Source organism: Zonotrichia leucophrys, chromosome 1A (genome assembly GCF_028769735.1).
Source record: "Zonotrichia leucophrys gambelii isolate GWCS_2022_RI chromosome 1A, RI_Zleu_2.0, whole genome shotgun sequence".
NCBI classification, from domain to species: domain Eukaryota; kingdom Metazoa; phylum Chordata; class Aves; order Passeriformes; family Passerellidae; genus Zonotrichia; species Zonotrichia leucophrys.
The window spans coordinates 65,360,912-65,387,482 of record NC_088170.1 but is presented as its reverse complement, the minus strand read 5'-3'; the positions used below and the strand labels follow the sequence as shown (position 1 = coordinate 65,387,482).

At 45.3% G+C, this 26,571-nt stretch overlaps 1 protein-coding gene across 6 annotated transcripts in view; it reads right to left on the bottom strand.

Annotated features, from left to right (window-relative positions):
* The window catches only part of FRMD4A (FERM domain containing 4A), a 370,654-nt gene that overhangs the window by 148,224 nt on the left and 195,859 nt on the right, over positions 1–26,571 (bottom strand). The window lies entirely within an intron of this gene.

The window sequence follows — 26,571 nt, the reverse complement described above, 5'->3', positions numbered from 1 at the left end:
GTGATGGTGTAAGAGTGGGGATGCTGCCCAGCAATGGAACATCTCTACACATTGTAGGAGAGTAACCATCGTGCAAGAGTGTCACTATTAAATAATTAGATCAGTCAAGAAAGACAGTATGGGTGGGCCTGCAAAAAGTGCTGATTTATTGATTTAAACATGCACAGCATGAAGCACCCACACCATGAAGCAACCACGCCTGTGGTTAAGGCTCTGGCTTTTTCCACTGCTTTGCCCCTCCATCAGTATTTTCTCTCTGGGACTGGGGTTATTCTCACTGGGTAAAACCCAGAGCTGTGCCATGCTCTGGAGCAGACTGGCTGGGAGAGGTTTGCTTTGGGAGGGGAGGTGTGGAGGGGAGCACTTTTCTTCATTTGTTTCAGATGGCATTTATGCCACCACGAGGATGCTCATGGTGAGGGTGGATCTGGAGCTTACATGGGATACAGGGAATTTCCCTCTTTGCCCCACAGAAGGGTGACAAAATCACTCTCCTGACGTGGTGGTGGTGAAGGAGCAGAATGTCTCGTTTTAACTGGGTTTGATGCTGGGTTTGATTTGCTGTCAGGCTCAAAGTCAACCATGAGTCTGTATGTACTCTCTGGACATAAAGGGGCCAGTGGGCTGCAAAATCCTTCTGGATACAACAACCAAATGCTAGAGCAGCAGCACAGTTCCCTCTCCTGTTTTTAAGGCATAAACACAGAGCTGTGCCTGCAGCCCAGGCAGGCTCACCCACCCAGCTCACTCCACCCAAGGGGATGGCTTTGATTAAGGGGATGGCTTTGATTAAGGGGATAAATATTGAGGCAGTTCTGACCTCTGGCTGCTGAGGGTTAGGATCAAGTAGCTGAGGTGGCCCAGCCCTGCTCTGGAGGTGACCCCAAGGTCAGGACAGAGGGGCAAGAAGCAGCAAAGGTGTCCATCCCTGCTCCAGGGAATGCAGGCTGTCCATGGCTCCATTGCAAGGATAAAGATTGTGGAATTTTGGGTTCATCTCCTCCATGTGTAGATCCAGCTGCTGAAGCAACACTGAGGGGCAAACCACCAGAACACAAACTGCAAAACCTCCTGGAATTTTAAACCTACTAATTTCAGAAAAAGGTAAAACTTCAAGTAGGCTCCCAAATGCCCTTCTGCTCTTTCCTTCAGCAGAGAACACAACATATCTCAAGGAGGTTCTGTCTGCAGTGCTGAAGAAGAGCATGAACCCAATCAGCAATTCAGTCCTGACCCTGACTAGAACTAGCAAGGAAAACTCACCTTCCAACATGAAGTAACATTTGTAATAAAAATAAGTGGCATGTCTAGGTGGAGATGGATAAAGGAAATGTAGCAGGAATATCTGCCACTATTGCAGGAAATGTTAACACATCCTTTTGGGTAAGTGTTGCTGTGGGGCCTTGGATGGGTAGTGAAGATAACATCCTCTAGGTACCTGATGGAGTTAACAGTTTAGAACTTAGAAATGGGAGCTGTTTCTTATAATGTGGAAAGACAGTGGAGTATTGTCCTTGCCAAGAGCTGATTGTGATTACTCAACCACAAAGAGTGGTTATTCCCCAAAACCGGACAAGGATTTTGCCCCAGCTCCACTCATTTATTCATTGCACCCTTCTTTCCTAGAAAAACGGGCCAGATCTGTGTTTCTTCCCTGGTAAAAGAGTCATTCACCTCATGCACATTCCTCTCTAAATTTCCCAGTTATACTTCAGCAGCAGCAGAAGTCCTTTTCTTCAAGGAAATTCCATAATCTCACAAAATCTCTGGAGCTGGCACTACCCAAACAATACACCCTGGCAGCAAACATCCAGTCTGGAGGCAGCAAAGCTGCTGCCATTGCAATGATGAGAAGCAAGGAATGGCTACGTTTCTTCCAAGCTGGTTCCTATCATGGCAAGTCCCAAAAACTGAACAGCAACCCATATATTTAACTTTGACGTACACAAAATCCAGCTTCCAGCAAGCAGATGCCTCTGTGCCACAATAAAAACATGCAGATTCCTTTGTCTTGGCTCCTGATAATAAAGCCAGGAGGAAACACCATGGCCTTGTGCTGGAGAATTGCTGTTGACAATTCATTCCCACTCTCGTTAGCAAAGATTAAAGAACCAAAATACTTTACAGGGAACGTGGTGATAGGACTGTGGGTGCCATCAGAATGTGTGAGCTTTTACATGAACATTTCTAGTAGTTTCAGAAAAGCTTAATGAATACTGTCTACCCCCAGAACTGCATTAATTAGCACTAACGGGCTGGAGGAGATGTCATGTCATAGAGTAATATTCACACTTACTCCATGATTTGCATCTGTAAGAGGTGCAGTGCTTTGCAGAAGTCAATGCCATTTCCCCCATATGGCACAGCTGAAAGCCCATGGAAGGTGAGGAAAATGCTTTCAAAGAACATTCAGGATTTGCTGAAGGTGTCTAACTGCCTGCCTCCCTGTGGGAGGTGTTCAATGGCCTGACTTTCATTGATTGCACAACTCTTAACTTATAGTATTTGAGTGGCAGTAAAAGGTTAAAAAGCCTGAAAACTTAAAAAGCAACTTGGGCCTAAGTAACTTGGGAGCTGAAATCCATTTCCAGAGATGATTTAAACTGTTAGGCATATGAATTTCACTGTAAATCAGTGCAGCTGAGTTATTGTAGCCATGACAAGGGTCAGCCAGACCTAGAAAATGCAATGTCAGGTTAGCCTGTGGGTTAATTCACGTGGTCCCTCTGAAATTCATGGTATAAAATGGTGTTACTGCTCATGAGCTCTGATGTAGTTTGGCTGGAGAAGAAGCAATGGCATCACCTCTTTTCATCTGGAACAATCTGTGTCCTCCATACACTGAATAGGCCTCAGTACTGGGAGGTAGAAAAGACTGATGTGACCCAGTTGGTCACCCAAGCCACTAGGCTGCCCTCATCTCCTTCCATGGACCAGAACCAGCAAAAAAGGGATGGAGGGTTACGTGCACCACCACCAACCCTGTCCCATCACTCTGTTTTCCTCCATAACAGGTTTTGATGAATTGTGACCTTGTGACAATTCATGTTGGGGACTTTGGAAACCAGGTGGAAACCACAGGGATCTCATTCAAAAAAGCAAAATGCAATTGCTTAGAGCAGGACTTGACTCATAACTGAGTCTGGACCTCTAAATCATGAGGATAGGGCACATGCAACACCAGCTGCCATGGCACAGCGTGATTCCAAATGGGAAGGTCTCCAGCTTTGCTGGGTGAACCACGAGATGTTTCCAGTTAAACCTTTCATAGAAACACTTCCCTTCTGAGATGAACTGTGGGTGTTATTCCCTTGTCATGCTTCCATTAATTTCCAGGACAATCCCTTAAGTAATTGGGGCACAAAAGGCGGGGGGAAAGGGAGAAGCAGGACTTTAGCTTCGGACAAAATAAGCCTCCAGGGCGTCTGATTAATTTTCACACAGACTGTACTTAAAGGGTCTCAGAGAGCTGAAGAGGGAAGGAAGCAGACCTCGACGTTCCCAGAGAGCTGGTGCAATAAATCCTCCCTTCATTAGGCAAGGGAAGTGCATGCTGGCAGGATTATTAGGCAGGGAAGCAAAGCTGGGTCCCCACGAGGCAGCTGGAAGGGATGGTGGGGACAAGCCAACTCCAGCTGGTTGGTGCCATGACCCTGGGCTGCCAAATCCTGCCTGGGGCTGCTGTGCAAAGGGACAGGAGCCACGTGTAAGTCGCCTGTGTCCCAGTTAGCTCCGGGTAATCCTGGCATCCGAGAGGCCAAACAAAGCAAAAACAGCTCAAGTGTGCATAAGGGACCAAAGAGGAGCCGGGTGTGCCACCAGCCCTCCCAGGGTCACCCAGGACTCAGTGGAGTGATGCTGGAGACAGCAGACAATCCTGCAGTTCCTTCCTCTTTGCACCCACCTGGGTCTGGGGCAGAGAGAAGAAGGAAGGAAATCTTCCTGATGGAACGTGCTGTGAGCCATGCCTGTCCCTGCAGGAGGAACAGAAGGGATGAGGGATTCCCCTCCTTGATGGAGGTCAAGTCCTCACAAATCCCTTCTCCCCTGGGGTAGAGGGGACACGTGCTTCCCTTTCCTTCACAGCTGAGCAAAGCTCTGCCTCAGAAACTTCTTCCTATTCTCAAAATATTGCCATTTTCACCTGAAATGGCTTGAAAGCAAAGCAATGCAGGAAGGAGCAGACATGGCAGGGGCCTCTTCCATCCATAAAAAGGGATTGGTGCTGGTGGAAGATGGAGAGGCCTTTCCCCAGAGGAGGAGCAGGAGCTGTAGAAGATGCTCATGGTGCTGGCAGAGAGCTCTTTTTGGCTGGGGGACACCTGGGGAGATGCTCTCAGACCACCAGCATGGCTCCAGTGCAGGCAGAAGTAAAATGCTACTAGTGAGAGAAAACCTAAGAGAAAACCTCTTTCATCCGAAGGCAAGTGAACAACCTCATCCATGCAGGGGAACTGCTGAGCAGATGGGGAGTGAATGGCAAGGACCTGAGAACAAGGCTGGAAAAAGGCAAAATTATTCTCCCCCACACTTTCCTCAGGTGCTGCAGAGTGGTGCTGGTGAAGGACAGCCAGAAGCATTCTTAGATGCCAAAAGGCAGCACAGGTGATTGTGAAGGACATCAAATGAATCAGCTGAGAGAGCCAAGCCCAAAAACCTGCCTCCTGTCAGGCAAAATCTACATGCACTTCTTGCACTAAGCTGCATAATGAAGCACTACTCTCTTTTGCACAGAGGAATGAATCAAACTCATTCTCATTTGTTTGGCTTTTTGTACTGAAATAGCCTTTGTACTTTGCATGATTTCAGATTTGAAGAATATTTTTGTAGTTTTACACTGCCTTCTACTGAGGATTGTAAAACTTACACCAGTTGGAAAAGCTTTCACATTTTGCAGAAAATCCTGAGAACATTTCAAAATGGCATTGAAATTATTCTGAAAAGATTTTTCTAAACAAATGTAGCAAAAATAAAAAGCCCCTCAGACAATGTTTCAATACATAACTGCAACCTTAAAGAAGAGCTCAGGAGATACTAAAGTGGCACAGTAAAATGACAATTTTAGCAATTGAAATAAAAAGTACTGTAAGTTTGCTTTCCAATTTCTGTTCCTTTTTGGCTATACTGTTTTATTTCTTTAGGTGTTTTTCTCTACTCCATTTCTTGCCCCCCAAACAAACCCAGGGAAAGCTCCTGTAGGTGTTAGTAGGGGGTAGCCTGATTTCAGATGCAGGTGTGGTTTTTCAGGTAACCTTTTCTTATTGAAAGTTTTCACTGCCTCTGTGAGGCAAGATCATTACCTCAGCTGAACAGATGGGAAAATGGAGTCGTGGAGAGATCAATTTACCTGGGTAAGATCCTGTACCCAATTGGGCACAGACAGAGGGGGAGAGACAGACTCGGGAATAAATCACAGCCCTTGTGACACCAAACCCTTTGTGCTGGCTCGAGACCCCTCTTCTTCCCCAGCTAATGAACCGGTGATTAACAAAGGCTGCTCCGTTTCTGACAGCTTTATCAGTGATTTCTACTTTACACTTTTTTTAATCTTTATGAAGCAATCCCCACAAAGAGAGGAAGGGAACAGAAAATAAATCTTGGAGCAAGGAAGGCCTCATGTCATAAAAGTGCAGTGAACAGATCTTGTACGTCAGAAAATATTTATCTGACCAATAATGTTTGCATTTAGACCCAGTCAATAACAAACACCCAAATTACATTTAATATGAAAACATTTTAAAATGGGCTAATCTCTTCTAAATAAACACAGAACCAGCCATAATGGTGCTCTGCTAGAGCAAAGGCTCAGCGTTACTTGATTTATTGTTTAACTTGACTCTGATTGCTGCCTATCTGATGTCTTTGGGAGCATGGGCTACTATTGCTCATCTGAAAACTATTTCCTTTTCATTACTGAGGCACACCAGGATAAGCCCCAGCTCTTCTGACACCCTGTCCAGGGTGGTCACCACACAGACTGTTAACCCTCAGCTAAGGAGCCTGAAGGGTTTGATTAGTTCACAAAAAGCTGCTCATTTCCTCTCCATGCACAGTGCTGGTTTGATTCCTGAGCATCCCAGGGTTTGCACCAACCTGGGATGTTCCTGGGATGTCTGACTCTGCTTGCATGGGACACATAGACCCAGAGCTGCTGCAGACCAGCCCTGAGAGGGCAGGAGAGCCTGGAAGTGTCCCAGGATGGGACTCAGCAGTCCTTGCTGCTCTTTGGGGTACAAGAGTTGAGTATTGATGCCTCTCAGAGGACCCTTTATGCCTTTCATCTAATGACCGTGACAGGCCTTGCAGACATTTGTGAGGCTGTAGGATAAGGGGCAAAGATATTTTTCCCCAAAAATAAGAGATGAGAAACTGAAATTCATATGTCCTTGGGAGGTCTCAAACCGCAGAGCCTGTGCATTAAAAGGGTGATCTTCTAATCACCCTTTCTTACCCTTGCTGCTGTGGCCTCAAAAATGCTCTCATCACTCACCCTGTCATACCCTGCTCCATTTCTGCAGGAAAGGGTGGATCAGTGCTGATTCATAAAACCTCATTATATATCTAATCCCCACTTTGAGAACATGTGCAACCTGGCTGACACTGCCTCAGAGGTGAGATGTGGGACTGGCACTGTAGTAGCACCTTTTCCCCATGACCACCTTGGCTGCTGACAGTGAGAAACAGGAATTATTTTGTTTCTGAACACTGATGAACTCCACTGAACTTCTCAGCTAGCAAACCCCCAGTGCTGGATGGTTATGTAGTTTCTGCAGTTCTGTAATGTTGTGACAGTCTTTGGGCTAAGGAAAGGTGACTCTTTTTCAGATGGAAAAGGTTGTGATTATGTTGAATTTGTTCTCTCCCACCTATTTCTCAGTGACATTTCATCTTGTACTATCCCTCTATCTCCACCTATAACCTGAGTTTAATCATAACATGCTTCTCTCTGTCCTAAGAGTGTGAAGTGTAACTCATCAAACCATGAGAGGTGAATAGATATTTCAGACATAACACACAAATCAACTATTGTTAAAGTGATACCTTTTGCAATTACTCTTTGGGCTTGTTTCATTCAAAATATGGTAAGAATTTCTATTCTATATTATATTTATCTATTTTATTTCTATAATATTAGAATGTTAGCATATTCTATATGCTATAGGAGCATATTTCATTGGTCAGAAAGGATACCTGGCAATTAAGCTATCCAACAAACTCACTAATATTTGTGGTTTGGCTTTGCAGACCACAGTGATGGTGACTGCACTCTGTTGATAAGAATTTGAGTACATTGAAAACACTTTCATGTTAAGTGTGTTGGAAGGGCTGTTATTAAAGCAATTGAACAGGCTTAAACACAGTCATGGTCAGTGAAATACATATTTTCAGGCAAAACAAGAATTTCTGCAACAATTTTCATGGAATGGTGGATGGGAGTAGGAGAGGAAATAAAACCCAAATGCTCAACAGTCCCTGATGTTTGCAATCACTGCTTAACTGCAACTAAATACAAATAAACTGCAGCTCCAAAATTTGAACAAACACCTGCATTGGGAGCTCATGCATTTGTACCTTATCCTTTGCATATTCAAGCTGTAACAAGGGATGATAAAAGTTTTCCTGTGCTTTGTCTGCAGAGGATTGCTGAGGATCCAGCACCATGGATGGTGGCAGGAGTGTGCTGTCTCTGGGGACCCTGCCTGGGATGTCCCCACCTGGTGGGCAGGTGGCAGGAGTGGGGTCACACATCCCTGTAGGATCTGGAGCATCTCAGAGGGGCAGTGATGCTGTAGATCTGTAGCTCAGCCTCCTCATTTAGAGCAATGCTAATTTTCCTGTCCCCTGGCTTGCAGTGAGATACTTGTACCCCTCCTCCTCCTCCTCCTCCTCCTTCTCCTCCTCCTCCTCCCAGGGACAGCTGCAGTGACAGGGACCTCACGGTCTGAGAGTGCAAGGCTGCTAAATCTCATGGTAGATGACATTTTTCTGAAAACCTGCTTTTTTGGGCTGAATCCAGGAGGTGAATGAGAATAGAGCCCAACTATATGCATTTTATTAATTCCATTATTTTAAATTTTTTTGAACCTTAGTAATTTTGAAAACTCTGCTGGTTAGAGTTAAGGGAATTGTCTGATATATTACTATACACTTTTTATTGTATGGTGATAGATATTTGCATATGGAAGACTCTGCCCTAGCTCATTTTATAATGACAGTAACCAGTTTTCATATCATTTTTCTGGTTGCTGTTTCATGAGGGGGACTGCTGTACTTGGATGCTTCCAAAAGCTCAGCTGCCAGCTTCATGTGAAGGGAGGACTGAAATAAATGGGAAATAAATGAGAGAAAGATGAACAAAGCCAATAGTTAAAGGGTCACAGCAGCTACTTGGTTGCAGGAGGAAAAACATTAATTAAATGCTCTTTGTCCATAACTTGCTTGGAAACGCAGACTGAAAAGCTGACCTGGGTGGTCTTGTTTCAAAGGAGCTGAAGGAAAGATGTTTTCTTTGTGCAGAGGGACCTGGAGAAAGAGGCACAAGTTTTTCCTGCCCCATGTGGGATAAAAGAGTCAAGTGTGGGAACAAGTGCTGGGGAGCCGAGAGGTGGGCAGAAAATGGGCAAAATGCTGCCTAGAAAAATGATCCTGGAAATCACCAACCAAGAGGGCAAGCTGTGAGTGAGGGAGGGAGGGCTGGCACTGGGATTTGTGCTGCTGGTGGCACAACACACACAGAGGCTGTGTCCCAGAGCCTGGGCTGGGATGAGCCTTCTCCTGGGCAGCACCAGCCCAAGTGAGTTAAACTGGGGAGACACAGTCATTAACTAAATGCTACCACCATTATCTGAAAAATAATTGAGAATGGCAAAGTTCCCAACACCTCCCAGTGCTCTCTCCCCCTATTTTGTAGTCACTGCTTTCCCCCTTTTCCCTTTTTTATGGCTGTTATTACTGGAATTATTGCTGTGCAAACAGGGTATCTGTCTATGTAAAACACTGGAGGTACAGTTTCCCTCCTAGATGGCAGTGTAAATTATTACATGGGCTACCCTATAATCTTTGGTCATGTTCCACAGCAAGGTAATTGATTCCCAAGTCACTAACGCTAACTAACATGGCTGTAAATCTAATGCTTGAGCAGTGTTTGCTATTAAAAAGTCAACATCTACAATAGTTACTACACTGCAATTACTGGAAAAATGCTGATTTTCTCTAGACTTGGAGCAGGGAATAATTGTAGCCTCTCCTGAGACCTGGAGTGTGATAATTGGTGGTGAATGGTGGGTTTTTCCAGTGGTGATCACATAGGTTGTCTCTGTGGTTATTCCCAGAGCCCTTAGAGCACTGCTCCTGCAGCTGCCAGGGCTGGGCTGGGTGCTTCCACCAAGGACAAAATAAATAAAACCTCTAGAAAGAAATAAACCCTCTAGGAAGAGCACACATACTCAGATGTTGAGCAGACCCACAGTCGAGTCTGAGGATGGTGCCAGTCCACAGAAATCTGCTGCCACTTCCTGAGTCAAGGGAGGGATCTCATGAGCTCTGAGTTCAGGGCTCCAGCCTACCTAGACATGGGAAGATTTTTCATGTCTTGTCACTAGATTTTTAACTTTTAAGGATGATGCAGTGGATCTGTGTGCTGTGTGCTCTAGCCTTTGATTCTCTAGAGCAGCTGGGACAGTGTGCACCAGCCACTGCTCTGCTGTTCAACCCCATCATTCTGGAGATCAGGACCTGGCTGGTCCTTGTGGCTTTCCATGCCCTGTATCCATGGGAGTGAGAACAATGTTAGAAGGCTTCCTCAAAGAACAGGGATGTCAGTTCTCAATGTTTCAGATGGTTATTTCAGCTAAAATCCAGCCAGCACTCAGACCTGGAGAGTGGGGACCCCATAGGAGGCCATTCTATTGCTGTCAGGGAAGGGAAGAACAACCCTTAAAAGGAGTTTTTTCAGTAGCAGCTTACTAAATACTTTATGTAGAGCTGTGCAAAATGTCTGGAGGGAAATCTGGAAGTCTTCCCTTTTCATGGCTTTCACTAGAAATTATTTTTCCTGCTGGTTTCCTCTCACAGAGAAACAAGCAAGCCCAAGCAAATAAACAAGGCAATGCATAGGAAATGCCCCATTTCCCTCTCATCCTTTTATTCCCTCAAAACAAAATCCTTAAACTGCTGGGTGGCTGAGGACAGCTTGCTGCTTCTGACAAACAGAATCAAGAAGCTGCCACCTGCTTTGATGCTTCACTTGCTTTTTTTCCAAACTAGTGAAGAAAACTGATTTCTGCAGTACCAAGTGACCAGGAACGAAATCACATAAAGGGATGGTGCAGAATTGCAAATGTCATTTTTATACACTCCCTGGCAGGAACAGATGATGATGATGATGATGATGATGATAATAATAATAATAGTAGTAGTAGTAGTAACAACAACAGCAACAACAACTGTGATGGTGTTCACAGGGGTCTCAGGTTGAGGGAAGAGACGAGGATCTGACTCCACGTTTCAGAAGACTTGGTTTATTATTTTATGATATATATTACATTAAAACTATACTAAAAGAATAGAAGAAAGGATTTCATCAGAAGGCTAGCTAAGAATAGAATAGGAAGGAATGATCATAAAGGTTTGTGGCTCGGATTCTCTGTCCGAGCCAGCTGACTGTGATTGGCCATTAATTAGAAACAACCACATGAGACCAATCACAGATCCACCTGTTACATTCCACAGCAGTAGATAACCATTGTTTACATTTTGTTCCTGAGGCCTCTCATATTCTCAGGAGGAAAAATCCTAAGGAAAGGATTTTTCATAAAAGATGTCTGCGACAAACAACAATAACAACAACAACTTAGAAAAAATAATTTGTTTGACCCTACAGGTGAATTAACTGAGTACACAAGTTAAACACCAGCATCCTCCTCACCACTATCACAGCAAGGGCAGAGTTCTGGGCTGCTTTGTCTGGGATGGAGAGGGACACAGACATGGACACAGGCTCTGTGTGGCAGGTCCCTGCCTGCCTGGGGACACCCTCCCTCCTTGCACAGCTTGCACAAACTGGGACAAGTGAAGTTAGAAATAGGAAAGCAGTCTGGGGGAAAAGAAGAGAAGAGAGGGAAAAAAATCCCAAAGAAAGCCAGATGCAAGGAATACTTTTTTAAATGAGTCAGTTTAGCAGTGAGTGTGTTTATATTGCAGCTGAGCATCATTGTACTTGTGTGGCTGCTCATACATCATTGTGCTAACGAGGTAATGAGTAACTAGTGTACTGCAGGATGCTTTATTTCCACTGAACAACCCAGACCCTCTCAAAATAAGGTATGAAACCCAAAACCAAACATCTGGGATGCTTTGGGAATGGTGGTAAGAGAAGGGAAGTGAGCCCAGCATTCAGCCCTGTCCCTATGGGAGCTGTCTGGGGTTTCACAGAGCACCTTTTCCTGGCTTTCCTGCACCCATGGACTGACACAAGTTCACTCTGCTCCCCCTGGGGCAGGAAGAGGCCCCTGCTGACCTTCATGCTGGGAAAAGTTAAAAAATACCTGCATTTACCCCTCATTTATCCTGCAATTGTCTGAGCCCTCATGGAGCACCCCAACCTGCCTTCTGACAGTGCTGCCCTGCCTGGCTGCCAAAAATCCTCCCTGCACCAAGCCATTCTCACAGAGCCAACAAGGGTCTGGGTGCTTAGGGTGGCACTGAAATGTTAAATACCATGCTCATTTATTTATGACTTCTTCAGCCTCCTGTAACTACAAGCAATAATTGGATTGTGCTCAGCATAGCTGGATTGATTTGCTACTGAATAATAAAACCAGGTCCTGTGTTTATAATGGCATCCCTAGAAACGAGGAGATGGGGTGAAAAATGCATTCAAGGCACAATGCTAATGCTGAAAACTCACAGTGGCTCTGGGTGCAGAGCATGATCTCTGCCAGATGCAAATGTTGGAATGGCCACTGATAAAACATGAACTTTGTGGCCTCTTGTGCCTTTCATGGAATATTTACCAACTTTGGTAGGCTGTTATTCAGTGTTTTGACAAAGGATGGTGGACAGAGTGAATTTTTCCAGTTTTCTGAAGGTTGTAGCTAACCTGCAGTGCAATCTGGTTGCCTCCAAGGGAAGAGGGACTGAATTACAGAGCAGCCCCAGGGAGCTGGCCTGCCCAAACCCCTGTCCTCGTCTGAAACAGAGCCCAAAGGTTTTTTTAAAACTTATTTTTACATAAATATGTATTTATTTTTACATAAATATGACAAACCCAGCACCTTCTGCACAGCCCCTGCGGATGGATATCCATGCACACAGGGCTGTTTCTCCATGCTGCTCATTGTGCCTCACTGGCAGCTTGAGCAATGGAATGGGTGCAGTGGCTTTTGTCTCTGCTCCTTCTTCAACCAAGTGCGCTGGCACCACTGGCAGCAGCTTAAGGACCATAATTGTGGCTACAGCATTGCTGAGGGGTGTTTGAGGATGCCAGCCAGTCTAAAACCATAAATATAACCCAACTTTCCATGGGCTTTACCTCTCTTGAGCAACCATGGTGCTCTGACTCTTTCCTGAGCTTGTAGCTGTGGAAAGCACTGGGTACCCAAAGCCACCTGAGGTTTCCTGGGGAATAATTTCCTCTGATGGTGTTCACAGGGGTTTTTGGATGAGGGAAGAGACGAGGATCTGACTCCATGTTTCAGAAGGCTTGATTTATTATTTTATTATATATATTACATTAAAACTATACTAAAAGAATAGAAGAAAGGATTTCATCAGAAGGCTAGCTAAGAATAGAAAAATAATAGAATGATAACAAAGGTTTGTGGCTTGGCTCTGAGTCTGAGCCAGCTGACTGTGATTGGCCATTAATTAGAAACAACCACATGAGCCCAATCACAGATGCACCTGTTGCATTCCACAGCAGCAGAAGGTAATCAATGTTTACATTTTGTTCCTGAGGCCTCTCAGCTTCTCAGGAGGAAAAACCCTAAAGAAAGGATTTTTCATAAAAGATGTCTGTGACAGATTCCCCCGAGGATGGCTGCAAAAAAATCACTGCAAAAAGTGCTTTTGCCTCTGCTTTGCATCCACATTGTCCAGGCAGGGGGACCTGGCCCTGCATTTTAGATGCTATGTGGGCACAGAAGATGCTTGTGAAAGGGCACATTTATCCCTGCGTTACAGCATCCAGACCTTTTGCTGGACCCTACTGTTATCACAGAATCACAAACTCAGTGAGGTTGGAAGAGGCCTCTGAGATCATCAAGTCCAACCCATGACCAAGGTCCATCCTCTCAACCAGACCATGACCCTGAGTGCCACATCCAGGCTTTCCTTGAACACCTTCAGCATGGTGACTCCACCACCGCCCTGGGCAGCCCATTCCAAAGCCTCATCACCTTTTATGAAGGAATTCCTCCCACTGTCCAACCTGAGCCTCCCCTGGCACACCTTAAGGTCATCTCCCCTCCTCCTGTCACTTATTGCCTGGTAGAAAAGTCCAACCTGGCTGCAGCCTCCTTTCAGGCAGTTATAGAGATAAGATCATCCCTGAGCCTCCTTTTATACAGGATTAAAGATCTGCAATGTATAAAACAAAAATTCAACCCCCATTTAGGCAGTGACCTGTGCTGAGCCTGCTGTTGTGCTCAGTATGGCAGGTGCAAGGTGCTGTCAGCAGAGTCTGTAAAAAACACTTTGCAACAGCATAAATTTAGAGAATGTTTTCATTTCTCTCTCTGTAGTTTCTAGTAATTGATGGCTTACTATTATAATATAATTATGATTTATAATTATCAACAGCTTGATGAGCTAGAAGGGATTAAAGCAAGTTTCTGCTGAACATGGTGGATTTTGGTTGGGAGATGGGGCCTGAATGTCCACCTGTCTAAACATGGTGCCACATCTCATGTTTGGTGCCTAATGCTGCCCTGGTGCAGGGCTCAGAGACCTTGTGCCAAATGCCACATTTAGGCAAACAGAGATCTCAGTTCAGCTGAAATGGGGACTCAGGGTTGCATTTCCTTGGTGCAACTCATTTGGGGTGATGTGCAAGTACATGTTGAAGGCCAGGTGCTGAGAAACCAACCCCACTTTTTGGAAGTGTTTTGAATAGGGGTTTTGGGCTGGTATCTCCATTCCTGGCACAACAAGGACTGTCCTAACTCAGAACCCACCTTTCCCTCTCTGAACAAGCCCACAGAATAAAACCAAAGGTTGCTGCAGGAGGGTTGGCAGTTTGTTTGCTTTAAGGACTCTTCCTCATACATGTGCATATGTTTATGTGCAAAATTGATGGATATTTGTTGCTCAGGTGTGGGATGCATCTCAGTGAGCACTAGGGCTAGTGGGTGACCATGCTGAGGGGATTTTGAAGGCAATCCTGAAGGTGCTGTGCATTTTGTACCATTGTCATTGAGTAAGACTTTATGGATCCAGGATGAATAGAGTTACCCAGCTGCAGGAGAGTGTTTGGGGCATTTGAAGCTGTGTGACTGCTGCCCCACTTCCCCACCTTGGTTATCCTCAGTGCTGAAGGAACAAGGGAGAAACCCCCGAGAGAAAAACTCCAGATTATTCACTGAATGACAGCATGTCACCAAATAAAAGGAGAAAGCATGAAAAGCAGGTCATGCCTGTCATCCCAGTGAGAATTCCCTCTGATGCTGACAGCCCTGGTTTCATGATTTACGCAGCGGGTTCCTCTTCCTTGTGGGATAATTAACAGTCAGGCTGGGCTGTGCCTGACCAAGATCTCTGCCCCAGAGTGGGGCACAGATGTCCTGCCTGTGCTGGGGGAGGAGGACCCTGCCCTGGGGAAGGGCCTCCAGGTGATGCAAGGCTCTCCTGCTATGCACCAGCTTCCCCCTGCTTCACTGGCCAGGGTGGAAGGAGGTTGGGATGTCAGGCAAAAACACTGTCCCAGTGTTAATAAAACAGGTAAAGCCTTATATCTTCATGTCCACAGCTATGAGTTATGTGCATTTAACCCAGCCCTGCCACTCAGTCTCTGATTTTGAGGGATTTAAAGCCAGGCCTAACTCATGCCATGACTACACATCCTAGAGAAGAAAGGTCTTTTGAAGCAACCTTGAGCTCAGTGGGACTTCCTTCAGAAGCTGTCTTACCTTGCATTTCATCTTTACACTTGGAAACACATCACCCTTGCTCTGAGAATCAGACTCCTGTGCCCTGCACAAGGCAGGTTTTTCCACGGGGAGTGAGCTGAACTGAATAAGTCTGATCTCCTTTAGTCAGTGGTGCCATTGGTGTGAGAGTGGCCACAGCCCTTTCCTGGTCAGCAGGCACCTTTAGTGCGGGCTGCATGACCAGCCCCTGAGCAAAGGGGCTGCTTGGGTAAACTGGAAAGGTGCTGATGAAAATAGTGTTTTGGCAGAGAAAGTACCCATGAAAAAATGCCCTGGAAATTTATGTTTTGCTAGGAGTCATATGTGGTTCTGAAAAAGTGGGAAAATTCACAATTTATTCTGACTTTCCCTACTGAAAAAAACCAAAAAACAAACTGTTTCCCTACTGAAAAAAAAAACCAAATGGGCATTAATTTGCAATTTTTTTTAAAGCTTAAGAAAAACATGTAATATAAAAATTGCCATAGTCAATATATTTCAAATTTTCCAAACGTTGGGTTGTGAATTTTAAAATCTGAAATGCCTTTTATCAGGCAAGGCCCAGGACTGAAACAAGGCAAGAACCCCTCAGAGAATGAGAATTTAATTTCTTCCATATCCTCTTTCCATGGCCTAATCTCATGAGGGTCAGATGTGTTTTGGGCAGACAGCACTGCTCTAGCTGTGTCTTTCCATTCTCAATTACAAACCATCTTGGCCTCAGGGTGATGCACAGCTTCCCCACTGAGTGCCCAGCACGGGGCAGCTGGGATAGAAACTCACACAGGCTGAGCCAAGATCACATTTGTTCTGCAGATTCAAGTATTTTGAAGTATATATTATTTTAATATCTAATATCTAATATCTATTATTTCAAATATCTATTATTTTACACATACTCCCTCGCTCTGGGCATATTATATATTCTTATCCTTGTATAAGAAGCGATAACAATAATAAATATAAATATAAATATAAATATAAATATAAATATAAATATAAATATAAATATAAATATAAATATAAATATAAATATAAATATAAATATAAATATAAATATAAATATAAATATAAATTATATAGGAGGCAAACTTAAACTCTGAGCTCCAGGGCTTGATTTTTCAGCTCAGGTAGGAGATGCTGAGGATGATGGATCCAGCAGCAGGCCCTGGCAGAGTTGATGGCTGCCACGACAGGGGTGCCAGCTGCATCATTACAGCCCCCTCTGGCAGCACATCAGCAGCTGCAAGGGTGTACAGGATTAGTAATAAATCAAACACATCCTGTGAACGCTGTTGCAGGATATGATTAATTTCCCTGTATGCCAATAGCACAGTGAGCCAGCTCCTCAGTTACTATAAAGCTGCCTAATTCTGGACTTTGGGATTTGGCTTGGTGTTTGCTCACTTGAGACTCACAGCCAGTTTGCCCATATCAGCATGTATTATATTGGCTTCTCTGCTCAAGGTCAGATCCTGGTAAAATCTGCAATTTACAGCTAAGGAAGTTTGCCTTGAAGCAATGGACAGAGATTAATGAGAGTTGCTTTGCATGTGATTGCATCCCAGAAAAATATATATGATTAGTACATCCTGGGGAAAGGGAGCTTGCAGGGGTCCAAGCAAGGAACCTGAGAGTCAGAAGAGACCACAGTGGACAAAGCCACTGTACAAATGCACAGACAGAAGTAAATGACACTGGATTTCCAGCACCTCTTCCCACATGCCAGGGAAAAACATTACGGGATAGACTCCTCCACTTCTGCTCCTTACCCTGCTGCCTAAAAGCCCATAAACCCCTGTGCCTGTGGAAGCAGCCAACCTGACCCAGCTCTCCATCAACCTGGCTGGGATAAATCAGCAGTAAATTCACTCGCATAATTCACATTCACCCCTGCAGAAACATGGACAGAATTCAACCAGGTAATATTTCTGCATTTATCATCCCTCCATCCCATCTGCACAAGGACTGTAGGCCTGTAAGGGCAGTGGGGCTGGTACAGCCTAATGTAGCTGGAACATCCAGGGTGGGGAGGGGGAACATCCCAAAATCTGATGGGGAGACATCTCAATATCCTGGTTGGGGAGGGAGGAGATTCCAAAATCCATCTGCAGAATGGCTGAATTCAAGGGAAAGAGCCACTCCTTGAGACCTGTGGGATGGATAACCTATTGTTTGGGGTGCAACTCAGTTCAGACTGTGTTTTCCTGGTGCTTGGCTTGTAATGACAGGATTATGTCCCTGCTGAATTGTTGGCCTTTACAGTGTTTGGATTTCCTGGTGGCTCCATTGTGAAGGGCCCCATTCACTCAGGAGTGTTTACCCAGCTGCAGGAGCTCCTCCAGAGCTGGACATAGCACCATGGATTGTGGGAAACAAAAAAGCAATGAGCTCAAGAAGAGTAAGAAAGCTAAGAAGAAACCATGCTGGAAATGCTGTACTTGGTGTGGGGTGGCTGTCTGCATGAGAGGCCTCATTCCATGGGTGGCAGGGGCCAGGTGCTCTTGCTGCACTCAGGAGCTTTACATTACCTTTTTCAGGACAAAATAATGTTGGTGGCCCCAACAAATGTGCTATTTTTTCTTGCACTCCAGTGATTTAGTAGATTTTAGCAACTGAAAGAAAGGCAGCATTGCTGTTTGGGTTCCCATCCAGTCTTTAGTGAAATTCAGGGAAGGGATGTCAGTTTAAGAATATCATCTCAGCTTGCTTGGTATGCAAGCAAGAGTCAATCCATCAACTAGGGAAGATTTAGGTGAGGACCAGGAGAGAGCCTGAATATCCTTTCTCTGGGAGGACAAAAAGGCTACCCTAACCTTAACCTTAACCCTAACCCTGACCCCAACTCTAACCTTACACACACCCACCCTGCCTGCTGATACAAAACCCAGAGCACAGGGGGTGGCCCCAGGCTCTTCCAGCCCCACTGCAATTCACACAAACATTTAGGGCAGAATGTGTGCAGGAGCCCTGCATGTGGATGGGGCCTTGCAGGGAGGCGCAGAGCTCTTGTGCTGCCTCCCACCAGCTCTTGTGCTGCTCACCCACACGTGGAGACTGAGCGGAGCCTTTTAGCCCTCGCTCCAGAACGTGTGTAAATGAGGAGAAGGAATCAAATTCTTTCAAGCACATCTGCTTGGATCATGGGTAAACCTGTGGGCTGGAATATGGGGAAATTCAACAGAGCTGGATTTCTTTGAGTTCACTTTGCTGTATGCAATCCCACCTCTGCCAAAAGGTGACAGAATTCCCATCTTGATGCTGGGCTTGTCTCAGAGAGAGAAACACCACCACTGTACAGTAACTGCTTTCTCTAAAAAGAGAGCAAGGGAGAGAAGCAGCAATAATAATAAAAAAGGGCAAAGACACACTCAGCCTCTAAGGCTTATAAAAAGCAGCTTAGCCTTCAATAAGCAATTCTTTGAAAAGAAATTAATGGAAAAGGTTGGTTACAAGCCCGCTCTTGAGCAGAGCCTGTCACACTGCTCTTTCACATCGTTTCTACAAATGGAACAAGTTAGTGGCATTTCTTTTCATTTCAGATGCCCTGAAAGGCTGCATTACTCACTGGACCCTGCATTTTTCCCTTCCCTGCTTGCACAATGCACTGAGGAATTCCTCGTGGGTGATTCAGTGGGAGATGCGCGCTGAGCCCAACCTGCATGCCCCACACAGCCAACAAAACAGCACCCACTGCTGCCTCTGGTGGGACACAGGAACCTGCCCATCCAACCCCTGCTTTGCAGAAAAGAAACCATGAAAAAGAGGAAAAAATCAGCAGCTGCTGGAATGGTGCTGTCCCTCCGCTGCTGGAGATGGTCACGGATGTGGCGCAGTTGGGAAATCGGATTAAGGATGGGATTGGGAAATGGACCCTGAACTTTGCAGACATGGGATTGCCCTTCTCATGCAGCCAGGCTCTGTCACTAGGTGGTACTGTGCATCACAGCTTCCTGCCTTCTCCTAATTCCTCTCTCCTCTGTCCATTCCCTGGGTTAGATGTTTTACTGGTAAATATCATGTTTTGTTGTTCAAGTTCTCTCACTGCTCCTCACTTTACAGATTTTATTGTTGAATACAATTAAAGACTCTGATTCAGCAAATACTTGGGGTTGGTGCCTGGCTTGAGTTTCTGCTGTCAAACAGCACCTGTTTAAGGCTGCCTTGTGAAGCCATTTAGTGGTGGGTTGTGAAACCTTTCAGGTACAGATGCTCAGGCTCATGAAAGGGAAGGAAAACACAAAGAAACCAGGAATGGTTCTATGAAAACAGGGAAAGAAATAGGATCTCTAATTTTTTTTTTTGTTAACAAGACCCCTTATCAGTCCTATCACTGCCTGGAAAAGGACAACAGAGAGATTTGCTGGATTTCCACTGTGCTCCTTTGGTTTCCTGGCAATTATCCAAGTTCAAGGGATTTGAAAGAACCTGGAAAAGGGGATATTTCTTGCTTGTGCAAGAAATTCTGAGCACCCCAGCATAGCAGGACCACAAAACACACCTACACCAGTCCTGCTGTACATACAAGTTAATCCAGCTCTGCCTCCTGATTTGTGGTCTCAGCTCTGCACAGCAGCTTGGCTCCTGTCAGCCCATGGTGTGGAAGCTGTCCCTTGCATTTGCAAGATGAAGGCCCATGACTGCACTGGCTGCATGAATTTGGTGCTGAAGGATGGTGCCCTCTCTCATTAGGAGTTCATTATGCACAGTGCAGCTTTTGTAGCTTGGCTGAAATCTCTTGTCAAGTGCACTTTTATACACTCAGATTGTCCCAAAGCAATTCTGGACAACAGAGGAGGAAACACAGACATCACAGGTCTTGCAAGATCCCAAGATGCTGCAGAGTCCTTGGCAGAGCTGGCTGCAGAGCCCAGTGTCCTTGTCCCAGGCCAGGACAATGGATCAGAGGCAAATTTCTCCTTTTAAATTAACATTGCTATTCATGTCTTTCCTTCAAATATGAAGCAGCTTATTCACCATTTCCCAGCATTCAGCTGAGAAACTGAATAAGCCCCAAAACCCTCCCCAGTCCAGAACAGAACAACTGCTGATTTGAGATCCAGCTTTGTCCCAGTCTGACTCCAGATTCCACATGGCTCTTACAGTACTAATTTCAAACTCCTTTTTTAAAAAATAGCTATGAAAAATGTCAAATGATAGTGATTCTGCAGATTTCCCAAACTGCCAAAGAGCCCAGCAAAATCCTTTTGGAGTATTTTTTCCTGAGTGTGCTTCATTTTGCATGAAGGCTTTCTGGGTATTTTGAAATGAAAGGATGAGCATATTGATGGGTCATCAAAATGAGGTCAGTGATGACTAACATAGGAGCCTTCTTCAAATAGCTGGTCCCATGCTGCACAGCTGCTGCACTACAATGCTCAATCACTCAGCTGCTCTCACTCCTGGGGTGCACCATGGGCTTGTGAAGCAGCACTTGGCACCTTGAGCTGCATTTGGGTTGTGCCTCAGAGGAGGTTGGGAGCAGTGTCACCTGCAAGCACTTTAATTTGCTTATGAACACGAGATAGGGTGCAGCTCCTGGCAAGAACAGGCATAGCAAAAAATACTGGAAAGCAAGAGGACAAATAGCAGATCTGCCTGAATCTGTAAGAGGGCAGATATTTGGTATTTCAATGGCACTGCAGCTCTCCAAGGCTGCAGGCTTGTCATCCCTTTGGGTCTGTCACCCCACTCTGTCTCATACCTGGTACTAAACAGCAGCCTGGCTGCACCAAAGCAAATAGTGGCTGAGAATGAAAGAGGAAAGCACACCCCAGGAAAAGATACATGTGGGTAGAAAGGTTTGGAGAAGACCTTTCCTTTGAAAAAACCTTTGGAGAAAATCCCAAGAGGCCATCCAAATATACTCATCCCTGAAACACAACAAACTTGTGAGACATGGGAGCAAATGCCCCACTGAGAAAACTTATGACTGCTCTGTATTAATATCAATTAATCCCTGGAGACCTGCAAGGTGTCTGGAGCCCTGTTAGAGGAGATGGGGACTCTTGAATGAATTCGAGGATAATGAGATCCACTGAGAGTTGGGTGAGTGAAATGAAAAGGGATGTGGTAAACCAGCGTTATCAGCTTTGACAGAAATTAACCGTGCCCACCCTTGAGCATTCACAAACCATTTCAGCACTATTCCCTCCTGGACTTCCCTTGGCCAGGTTTCATTTAATTCCAACCCTCCCAAGCCTGATACAAGAGGGAGGGGAAGCTCTAATGGTTATCATGTTTTTCCCATCTACAGCTAATGGTTAAGACATTATCCATGTTTACTAATAAATGAGAGACACTGGCCTAGGCTGAAGGTGGAGTGTGTGGAAGATGGTCCTGGGCAATCCTAGACCTCTGCAGGGCAAATGGATCCATCTCTCCTGGTCACCCCAGCTACTGGTAGGAAAGAGTTTATGTATGAACTTCTTGCTTTATGTATGAGCTGTAATATGAGATGGATCAGAGGAATGAGTTTGTCCTTGTTAAACCATCTGTGGGTAAGGATGTGATTAGTTTTGCTATTGTACATTCTCCCACTCATGATGGCAGTGGATTATTCCTTGGAGTCAGTGTTGGTGACCAGCACCCAACAGAATGCTAAGGCTTAATTTCTTCTGGCTGTTTCTGTGTTCACAGGGGGATCATCCTCATGGCTTATCCTTGCAATGCAACTTGAAGGGCAGCACTTGAACCTGAGGCTTTCACATCAAGATCACCCAACCAACCCCTTGTGGGTGTAAGCCAGTGCAAGGACAGCATCTCCAGGCTGGGGTGCCTCTGAAGCTTTTAGCTGAGGTTGGATAATGAAAGCCATAGATGGGAAGGGCTTTGGCCAGGATGTCCCTGCACAAAGGGCTCCTCATCCATTCCAGGACATCCAGGCACTGTGGTGTACAATAACATAAGGAAAAAGCCATGGGTGCAGCCCCCTCCCAGGTTGCACAGACTATGGCTGTTTACACTGGCTCTTTCACAGGAATTTGGGATCTCAGCTCTGCGCTATATTTAGGCTGCAAAACTACTGATATTTTTTTCGTTGTTGGCCTTTGACACACAAGTGTATTTTCTGAGAGGAAAAATTTCAGCTCTTGACTAAGTGGTGGGAAAATACAGCCCCCAGAAATGTTAAATTTTCTAAAACTGGAGCCAGGAGTTAGGAGCTGACAGGGGGAGTTTACATTATAAATACAGTCTGTTGGCTGAGCCAAATGTTTAAGGCAGCCGAGTGCCGGAGACCCACGGTCTGGGCTAGCAGGACTCAGCTGGCTCCTGACACTTGGGACATCCTGATTATTTACATTTCAGCTTTTACCATAAGAGGAAGGAGAGCTGTTAAGAGCTGATTATCGTGGGATGGAGAGGAAAGAAGTTGAAACTGGGACACAGTCCGTTAGTGAAACGTTGTCTGCAAAGCAACAACTTGTGTTTAGAATAAAAAAGAAGAAAAAAGTTCCGCTTCCAGATTCCCGGTCTGAGTGTGGATCCAAGGGGAAAAGATTTCTGTGAAAATGGCTTGAATGAAAGAATCCCTTTGTAGGAGGTTATGACTGATAAATTACAAGAATGTTTGTGATATGATATAATACTGGCAATTAAAAGACATTTCAGATGACGAATGCCTGAGAATATGCAATGCACTGAACTTCCCAGAACTTCTCTTTTCTGAGATGAACACTGGCTCTATTCTCACTTTAATTAGAAATTACCCAACTCCTGTGCTGTTTATTCCCCTTCCTCCTTCACTACCCCCTCATCCCAGTGGCTGCTCTGATATGATTTGTCTGGCACAAACAGTTCCTCGTTTGCAGTCTGGTTTTGAAAAGCCCCTGATTGATCACCTGAGGTTTTGCAAAGCCCAGCTCAGCCTGCAGCCCTGATGCTACTCAAAGCTGTTGTCTCAGCTGTGGCTGTGCACATGAGGACCTGCATGACTCCAGACTGCCCTGGCTGTGGGGTTCTGAAGAATATTAAAAAAAAACATTAAAAAAAAGAAGAAAAAGCAGAGGTCAACCCAAGTACAGCAACTTGCATAACATAAAGATTGCCAGCCCTCAATCAGGTCTCTCTTCATCATAATCTGCCTCATTATGGGCATGGAAGTGACAGTACAAATGTGCTAAGCCCCTGAACACAGAGGGGTTAAGAACACAGAGGAAGTGGAGCAAAGCAGGCTTGCAGTGGCTGTAAACCCCACATTCCTGCCCTCCTGAGCTTTATGAGAGCCCCTCAAACCCCAGTGTTCAGCAGCTCCAGCAGCACAGTGACAGTGAGGTTGGTGAGGAACTGCACACAACATTGCAGGTTATGCAATGCTGAAGGCATGGGGTGACTCCTGCCAGGTGCTGGACAGACTTTAATCCCCATTGGGGGGTAGATGGAAGTTGGGAGCATGGAGGAATTTGACCTTGGATAACTTTTTGTAGCTGGGCCTTAGCACTGGCTGCCATGCAGATCTCTTCTCCAGGAGCAGGGGATAGGACTGGCCTGAAACTGCACTTTGTCAGCTGTTTTGGAGTCTCAGGGGACTCACATGGTTAAAAAAAGGCCCCTCCTGGACTGAAAGGAGAGGAAGGAAAAAAGGCAGGGTTTGAAATTCCATGTTTCCCTCCAGCTTGGGCTCATAAGATTCAAATTTAGGAAAACAACAACCCTCCTCTGCTGTGAGCTCACTTGAACACACGCAGTGCACAGGAGATTTAAATGAAGAGTCTTACAGATGAATCAAAAGGAATGGACACTAGAAATCTGAAATTTATATTTAAGCTTAAGAAGTAATTAATGTGCAAATGTTGCCTGTAGCCACTTGTGAGTGTCAAAGGTGCACAGGTTTATCCTCCTCCATCCAACCTGGGAGGGACAGAGGGACAAAGGAGAGGCAAGCCATCCCTCATTTTCATCCCCCTCTGGTACTTACACTTGGGTGGCATTCAGTGCCTTTATTCTGTTCTTTTTTTGCTATCATAAAAGAGTCATCTTTGGATATTGGAACTCAGTACATCCCTCTGGGTGTCCAGAGTTGCTGGACCCCTGCCAGGGGGCTCAGAGACCCTGGCACACAGCCCAGAACACCTGTGGGTTTGATTATGACCCATGGAGCAAATTACCAGCTTTGTATGAAGACCTGAAAGCCACAGAAGTTTAAGTAGTGTAATAATAAAATTATCACTAGGTGAAAAAGTAGCTTTTGGGGTTTTTTAGAATAGTGGTTTTGGGGACAAGATGGAGGGACTTGGGCGTGTCCAACCTTTCTTCTTCTTCTTCTCTACCTCCTTCTTCTGTTGTGATGTTGGTACTTTGGGATTGGTTTAGAGTAGAAGTTCACTGTCTAACATAGGTGATAGGTGTTGGAAAATAATCGTAAACATGTTATATGTAGTTTGTAGTATAAAGAGATAACATCACCCCGGGGCAGTCAGAGTGTCTCTGTCTGTCCTGCTGAGCGGACCTCGGCTGGACAGGAGAAAAATTTTTATAGATAAGATATAATAAACAACCCTGAGACTGAGAACTGAAGAGCTCCAACTCATTCTTCGAACACGTGGGCCGAAACAGAGACTTTTCATGTGTCTCAGGGCTGCAATAAACTGCAAACTCCTGAGATTTGGAGCACCTAATTTGGCCTGGTTTTCCCCCAAAACTCCCATGGCCTAGAGCTCCTGTTTCTCTCTCAACTATTGGGTGCTGTTGGCTGAGTGTGAAGAGCACAGATGATGCATGGCAGCCTCTTGGGTGCAGCTGCAGACACAGGCAGGGCAGGATGGGCTCAGTGGCCCCAGCCAGCCCCACCTTTGCTCCAGGACAACATCTGAAGGAAATGGAGTCCATTGCACAAGGACTCTGGTGCAATGGCATGACTCTGGCATCAAAGGCATGTTGCAAACAGTGAAGGAAAAAGCCTTTTTTCCCCATGATCATTTTCTCTTGTGCAAGAGCAGACACATGTGGAAGCCTGATGGGGCTGGACCTGTTCTGGGGCTACTCTGAGCTGTATATTCAAGACGGATTTCTCTTTGAGGCAGAAATGGTGGAACCAAACAAAAATGCTGCTGGCAAAACTCCCTGCTGTTTTCAATTACTTTAGAGGTTTGAAGTGCTCACAAATGTCTCTCTGGGGAAGCCAAGCTCTTTACCAAAAGCAGGTTCCTGGGGGCCTATCCCAGTACAGAGCACGTTGTGGTAACTCCAGCAGCCAAAGCTTGATGACTCAAGCAGGACTGCTGGGCAGTGTCCTGACAGTTGCTGACCTTCCTGCAGGCTTCCAGAATTTTCCACCCAGGCCTTGGATGATGTATATTTAATCAGAACAGCATGACTGAGCTGCAGGTCACAGGACTGTGGGTGTTTAATGCTTGTGCATGCAGTTGGGTTTAGCAGTCTCAGCTCTTTCTGCTCTCCACACAAAGGGCTTGGCACCTCTAGAGAATGACTTGCACAAGATGCCTATCTTGGAAGGAATCAGCATGGATGAATTACCTAATTTATGATAAATAAAGGAACAGAAGATGCATGCCATCTCATGATTCTAGCATGAAAATAGCTAAGCCTAGGAAGAAGCAGTTCAGACCTGGCCTCTGCAAACCCAGGGGATCAAAAAATACTTCCCTTGCTTTGCTGCAAGATGCATTTTTGTTATGAGAAGGGTGAACTGCTGGAGATTGTCTCACAGCTGAGACAGTTTGTATTCCCTGTGGAGAGCACAGTTTCCATCCCTTGCAGACTAAAGCAAAGATGGTGCAGGAACACCCAAGTCATTGGTGGTGACTTCAAGAGAGCTCAGCCTTGGGACAGACTCAGATGCAGCCTGGCTAGGAACAATTCAGAATTGATTGTGTTGGCTCAAGCTGGTGGCCTCTATAAGCTGCACTGGCAATTGTAGCTATGATATTTTCTGAAAAATCCTTTCTTTAGGATTTTTTCTCTTGAGAAGCTGAGAGGCCTCAGGAACAAAATGTAAACAATGATTATCTGCTGCTGTAAAATGCAACAGGTGGATCTGTGATTGGTCTCATGTGGTTGTTTCTAATTAATGGCCAATCACAGTCAGCTGGCTCGGACTCTCTGTCCGAGACAGAAGCTTTTGTTATTCATTCTATTATTTTTCTATTCTTAGCTAGCCTTCTGATGAAATCTTTTCTTCTATTATTTTAGTATAGTTTTAATATAATATATATCATAAAATAATAAACCTTCTGAAACATGGAGTCAGATTCTCATCTCTTCCCTCAACTTGAGACCCCTGTGAGCACTGTCACAGGCAATCCTAACCCATTTATTAGTGGGGTGGATTTAACACCCTGAAGGGCTTTTCCCATGTCCCAAACAGGGGCAGCCAGACTCCTGGGAACAGCCTGGAATTGGGGTTGAGTGTTACCCACAGGGAGGGAGGTAGGTTGGAAGAATTCACAGGGCAGCAAAGCAAAGCCAAGTACATCTCCTCCTTTAA